The sequence below is a fragment of the Microchirus variegatus genome (genome assembly GCF_963457635.1).
Source record: "Microchirus variegatus genome assembly, chromosome: 5".
Classification (NCBI taxonomy): domain Eukaryota; kingdom Metazoa; phylum Chordata; class Actinopteri; order Pleuronectiformes; family Soleidae; genus Microchirus; species Microchirus variegatus.
In genome coordinates this window covers 6,778,670-6,785,195 of record NC_139806.1, presented here as the reverse complement: position 1 = coordinate 6,785,195, position 6,526 = coordinate 6,778,670, and the positions used below count along the sequence as shown (strand labels likewise).

The 6,526-nt window shown below is 37.3% G+C and overlaps 1 protein-coding gene across 1 annotated transcript in view; it reads left to right on the top strand.

Annotated features, from left to right (window-relative positions):
* Positions 1–5,580: 5,580 nt before the first annotated feature.
* Positions 5,581–6,526, top strand: part of svilb (supervillin b) — a 41,589-nt gene continuing 40,643 nt past the window's right edge. The window contains exon 1 of the mRNA XM_083889924.1: positions 5,581–6,000. The gene's annotated coding sequence lies outside the window, so the exon portion shown is untranslated. The remainder of the gene's footprint in view (positions 6,001–6,526) is intronic.

Below are 6,526 nucleotides of genomic sequence, written 5' to 3'. Positions count from 1 at the left end.
TGCATAATGTACAAAATAAAGTATATTTTAAATATTTTAAGAGATATTTTGTATTCAACCATGAAATTTTATTTCTCCATGCTTAAATATCAAGCAGAAAGTGTCACGTGTCTGTATAGTGCCATAGCGAGAGTATACATAATTTTCTAGTGCTTTAAAATCTTACCAGAAAGTTTTGGGAAAGGATGACCCTGCGGTGTGCCTTGACGACACGATTTGGTTTCAGTGAGCGAGAGGGTTCGTCGACGCGAGTGCTGACATGTTGGAAACGTTGCGATTGTGCCATGATTTCCTGTTCAATAGTGTTTTTCCATGCGCTTAACGTCGAGTCAACGTCGGATGCTCCTCGTGATGTTTGAAGCATACATCCTTTTTTCTTTTATTTCTGATGTTGGTGGATCAGATATGTTTCTTTTATTTGTCCTTGTCGTTTTGTCTTCCAGTCCCAATACCACGTACCGTTCTGTTGTTGCTCCTTAGAAATGTGTTTAGGAATTAAATAGGGATTGCTTTTTGTTTTTCTTCTTTCCATCCTTCACTCCTCCACCTTCTTTTCTTTCCCTGTTGCTCTCATTGGACGGCGTGTTCATTCTGTGCATATTGTTCTGCTGTCACGAACACTTATTGTGCTAAAGGATAGAATGTGGTGTGCTATTCTCGGCCAAGAACCATGTATTTGCAAAACGTATGCTTTTTTTTTTTTTTTTTTTTAAATACAGGGTTTTTTGATAAATTTAAAATCAAAATCTAAATGACTAAAAAAAATTTGTCTTGTGGATAAAAACAACTTTGCCGTTACATGGTTTTTTTCCAAAATAGCATTGGTTTATCGTATCAAGAACAGACCTGTAGGAGACGTCATTGTTTAAACGTTCACTTAATTGTTATGTAGCATTTTTACAGCTGTAGCATTTTGATCAACAAAGAGCTTTGTCTTAGCATTTCAACCATTTCTTGTAAATCTGGATCATGTCGCCTTACTACGTGTGCATTTACATTATACTCCAGGCAATGCCAAATATTAACGTACTAAGCACTGTTCATACCTTAGGTGTTTACAACTTGCTGTTCTGCCATCCCTCTGGCTGGAGAGGTACAGTAGCATTGTTGATAGTTTCTGCTCTTCATGCTGTTTTATCTGCAGGAACATTGAATCAAAAGCGGTAAACTCACTTTTACGAGAAAAACATCATTATGAATAAAAGTTTCGGATGAGATTCAGTGTTTCAAAACAAGCCCGTCATTGTCAGCATTACAGGGAGGACAAGCTGACATGCCCATAATTATCTCATTTTCAATTCATTACTAAGACTGAAAGGCTTTGCCGCAGTCTTGAGTGTAAACTGCCCCTAATTACATTTAAATAGGTATTTCAGTACATATGACCCCCACCCCCGACCCCCCCACCCCCCAATAATTGGCATGTCAGGTACACTTGAACATAGTGTCATTTGACTCTTTGTACTGCAGGTTATGTGCAACATGAAGTAATTATGCACACTTGTAATATTTTATATTTTCATATGAGATTTAAGTGCTTTTTGTACTCACGGACATTTTTTTTCTTCCTTGCATGAAATGCAAGAGAGAGGAGGGGAGAAACAAAAAACAACAAAAAAAAACTTTTTCATAAAGTATTTGCATTTGGTACTCCAATAGTAAAAGCAGTGGGCAAAATATTAAGTTTCATTATTTAATTTACAAAACTATGCCAAGTATTTAAAAGCTATTTTTAGAGTAAATCAAAAGAGAACTCATTCATTTTTTTTCATTTAGCACATGCCTTTATCTTTGTATCTATAAATATGAGCATAATCCATAGTCATGATTGTGCTACTGTTGTATGATACTGCAGTCTGATTCATAAATAAACTCTTTGCATGAATGCTGTTTGTGATCAATGACTTAAAAGTGACATCTAAAAACATTATGTGAACTTTACACACCATCCGGAGACAATAATACCTCCGTTGTTTTGATATGGACATTTTAGAAATGCAACCTTTCTCTTATCCGCGATAATTACAAATAAATAAAAGTGGGGGGAAAGCAACAATACTGTCATGTTTGTCAGTTAAGTTGTTTTATTTTCAAAAACTGGATTTATAATCAACATTAATATTAAAATATTAACAACAAAAATACAATGTGTTTTTTTCAATGCATGGATAATTGTGTACTGGTAATTTCAGATGAGTAATCATACCATTTTCATACGTTTGTCCATTAAAACAAAATTTTATGACTTCATATTAGCTCTATAATTTTTAGGGAATGTAATTTGTAGACATACATTTTATAATAATTCATGTTCCTGTTCAGGAATTGTTCCTCTACAGGTTTAAAGGCAATTTTAATAAAGGAAACAGAGAAAATTACAGGATAATTCTGCTCAGTGTTAAATAATTATAAAGTGTACCATAACACAGTATAAATTAGCACTTTTTAGCATGGCAGGCACAATTGAGTTCAGTAACATAATGTTCTAGATAAACACATTAAGACATTTTTAATGGAAACATAACCTTTTTTAATGGAAACCTTCCTGCTTCAAGACACACCTGTCATACAGCTAAATGAGTTTAACAGCTAATTATTTCTGATTAAACAGAACTACAGCTATTCAAACTACTCATTATTGACTCTCCCACTTTTAGGTGTAAATACATTTAAAAAATAACTCTTGTTTAGCTTTTACGATGAAGTCACTTTGTGCTAACCGCACCTGTTAGCTTGAAACACTACATTAGCCCCAGGTAGGTTAGCTGCAGTAGCTAGTAGCCTTCAGTTGTTTAAATAACACAGGTACGCGGTATGCGGTATGCCTACCGGTCTGTCAGCTTTGCTTTGTGGTTGAAGAAGTCCTGAAAACTGGCCACCTGGGGCAGTTACACGTTTTAAAAACGTTTAAAGGTAAGTTTAAATGGACAAACTGCAGCATTGCAGTACTGAGGAGCCACTGAGGAGTTGACAAAACTGGGAGCTAGCTTGAACCTTTGACGTTTGAATAGTTTGGGTAGCTAGTTTGGGTTGTATTTTTCGTCATGATTGGAGAGGTAGAATATAACTTTCTAAAAAACAAAAAAACTTTAACAAATAGATGATATGTAAATGTTGATGGGTTATATTATGATAATAATCCAGTGTAGCAGTAATACTGGCTTAAATATGAATATTCCCAATAAAATAAGATTGTGTTGCTGCGTCACTGCTAGTATTAAGTATCACAGTTACTCAAACTTTAATATTTTTAATACACGACTTTTACTTGTAGTGGAAAATGTGTTTCATAATGGTACTTAAAACAAAACTAGATAAATTAGACCTTAAACCATGACCTTTTGAGTTATGCTGCCCATAAACAGACAACATAAGACAGGGGCCTCAAACTCCAATGACCTGGGGGCCACTGAGCATCTCCTCTGCTCAATAAGTGGCTGTTTAAATAAAAAAAAAATTCCACATTTTTGCTAAAAAAAACTGTTTTATATCACAATAACAGTAAGTACTGTCATCTGCATGAATCTATGTCATGCTACTGACTTCTGATTGCGGCAGATTGTGGTTGTAATAGTCTCATGACAAATGACGAGTTGTATTGACTTAATCCTCTATTTTTACTTTGGCTAGGTAGTGCTTATAAAAATGAATCCAACAATATGGTCACTGTTCTCGGGGCCTGGCTGCCGTCATCCCTCCAGCTGTCCCTCCATCACAGCTGCCTCCACCATCTCTGAGCCAGACATCTGCAAGTAAACCACATATCTGTCACCACGGTGCACCTGTCACACGTGTTTGCCTGTGCTGCTGTGAGAATAAGTAAGTCTGTTAATGTGCCACAGTGACAGTTGTCTTCCTTCTCCTGCAGTCGTGTCAGACCTAGACTACATTCTCCGCTGTACCTCCACACCCCCGAAAGTGGCAGAGATGGTTAAAGTGCAGCAAAAAGAGGTAGGTATGAAAATACTGTCAACATGACTGAAACAAATAAGACAATACAATACCAGAATGTGACACCCAACACCCAAGTATCGATTTTATTTTTGCATATAATTTTTTGGCTTATGTTACAACTAGATATTAAGGTTTTTGTGAAAAAATTAATTGACATTTCGGTCAACTAGATGGTGCCAAGTAGGGCTGCAAGTAACGATTATTTTCATAATCGATTAATCTGTCGATTGCATATTTGCAAAGAAGCCAGAACATATTTAAGTAGCTGACACATCAGAAAATGTGTTTCAGTTATTGAAAGAAAACCAAAAAAAAACACTCAAGCTGATGAATCAATTATCAAAATAGTTGTCGATTAATTTAGTAATCGATTATTAATTGATTAATCGAGTAATTGTTGCAGCCCTAGTGTGAGCTTTCGGGATTTGCATCCCTGATAGACAGAAATGTGTAGTTTTATTTGTAAATATAATAATCTATATTGACTTTATATGAACAAAGTGAAAAAGAAAATCAATGTAGGAATATAAAGTAAATCATGCTCATTTTGAGTTGGACAATTAGTAAAAAAAAATTGATAAAATAAATATTTATAACCACATTCAGCTCATTCGTAGTACAGTCTGGAACAGTTACTAGCTAAGTCCACCAGATGGAGCCAAACAACAACTGAAAACAGAAAAAAGAAAACACCAAACTGTCCCTGATCCTTCTCCATCTCTGGAGGACATTAAAGACTGTAACCTGTATATTATAACACAACATACAGTGCTCATTTCATAATCTCACATGGAAAGTACAAAGTTATACAAACTATGTAAACAGCTGTGTTTTACAGTTACTGCAATAATATTGTTCTTCTGCAGCTGCAAAAAAAAAAGATCGGTTTCAGTGTGTTCTCTGTCAAGGACTTTTAGTTTCTCAAACATGATTGTTTACATGATGCCTTTCTCATTTTAGGTTGTTTTTTTTCAAATGCTATCTTGTGCTTGTGTCGGTGAGCACAGCTGCAGTAGAGTTTGTGTCGTGTTTCACGCGGATGAACTTTGGCAAGATTCACGGTCATTAGACTTTAAATCATGAGTGGTGATAGTTTCGTTGGAAGTGCTGCACTTTGTCTTTAATTTTAGATTCAATGAAACACCTGTCACTTGTGGACCTTTGAAACCAAACAGAATGACACTACAACCCTTGAAAACACAATAAATCAAACACCAGTGTTTTGAGGAAGCGTACGCTTCCGTGCTAAAGGTTTTGTCTCGAATTTGGTCCTTCTCTTTGCTGCTGAAAACTGCCGTGTTGTGGTAAAAGAGCCCCTGCAGAGCCTGGATCACACTGCGCTGCTGGATTGTAGTTTTAACAGCTGATTCGATCCCCCAGCCCTGGGAGGTTAGCGCTGCCTGGCTATTTATGGCAGATGCCCCTCTATCGTGGCTGCTCTCTTCAGCCCATACATGGTTGGTGTGGGATGAGGTTACCACGCCGATTTTGGCCCGCACTCCTCAAACACTTTGAAAGCAGTGTTGTGTCGCCTCTCACGGTCACTCTAGGGTCCCAAACCGGGTTCATTTTAGGAACCGCAGTGTAGTATAGTTTGTAACACCATTCACTGTCAGGGTAGCAGTTAGGACCCCTCCTTCTATATTTTTTCTCCTATTCACCCCTGTTTAACCTCAGTCCCTGTCTCTCTCCTTCACCCCTCTCCCACATACACCCTACTCTCGCTCATGTTCTCTTTCTCCCTCTCCCCTTCCTTCTCAGCTTGGCTCTCGCTGGACTGATTTATTTGGCTAGTGGGAAAGCACCAGGCTATATTTGTCAGCTGCTGAGGTTGGACCTGCTTCATGCTGGATGACTCTGGGTCTTTTGTTGGCTTTACCGAATCCCATCTGCATCACCGACCTCCTCAGCACCGGCTTCCATCCGAATAAGAACTAGGGGAAAAACCTTTATTTGGTACTTTCAAATTGCTGTATGGGAAAAATGGACTTCACCTTCACCTGAGGCTCTTCTCTCTCTGTCCTGTTTTATTGGAGATAAAGCATTGTAAGTATTTGTCTTTTCTACTTTAATCTCACTCGCACTGTGATGTACATTATGTTAGGAAGCAATGTTATTGTTATTTTTATGAACATTTACCCACAGTGTTATGTTGGTATAAGGTATATGGTCCACCAAATATTGTCTGGACAATATGGCAGTTACAATGGCACACATAGGCTTTGAAGATAAACACTCATACTTGCTGTCTGACATTAATTAGAGTTACACTGCAACAGTTGTGGGAGAAACATTTTGGTATTTAAGAGCTGCCTCTAAAGTTGCTGCTGAACTGATTTTGTAGACCTCTTTTTGGATGCCGTCAGGGAAAAAGGAGGATATTTTGTGAATGCTGATAAAATATAATCCAGTGGTTCTCAAACTTTTTATACCACCGAAGAAAAAATATTGAGCTCTTGAAGAAACACCATCAGCTACGGACTTTTCACAGGAGACTGATTTATTCCCAATAAGATAATTTGCTCTCTCATCATCCTCCTCTTCCTCACATACCGGCATAACGAAAGTAGAT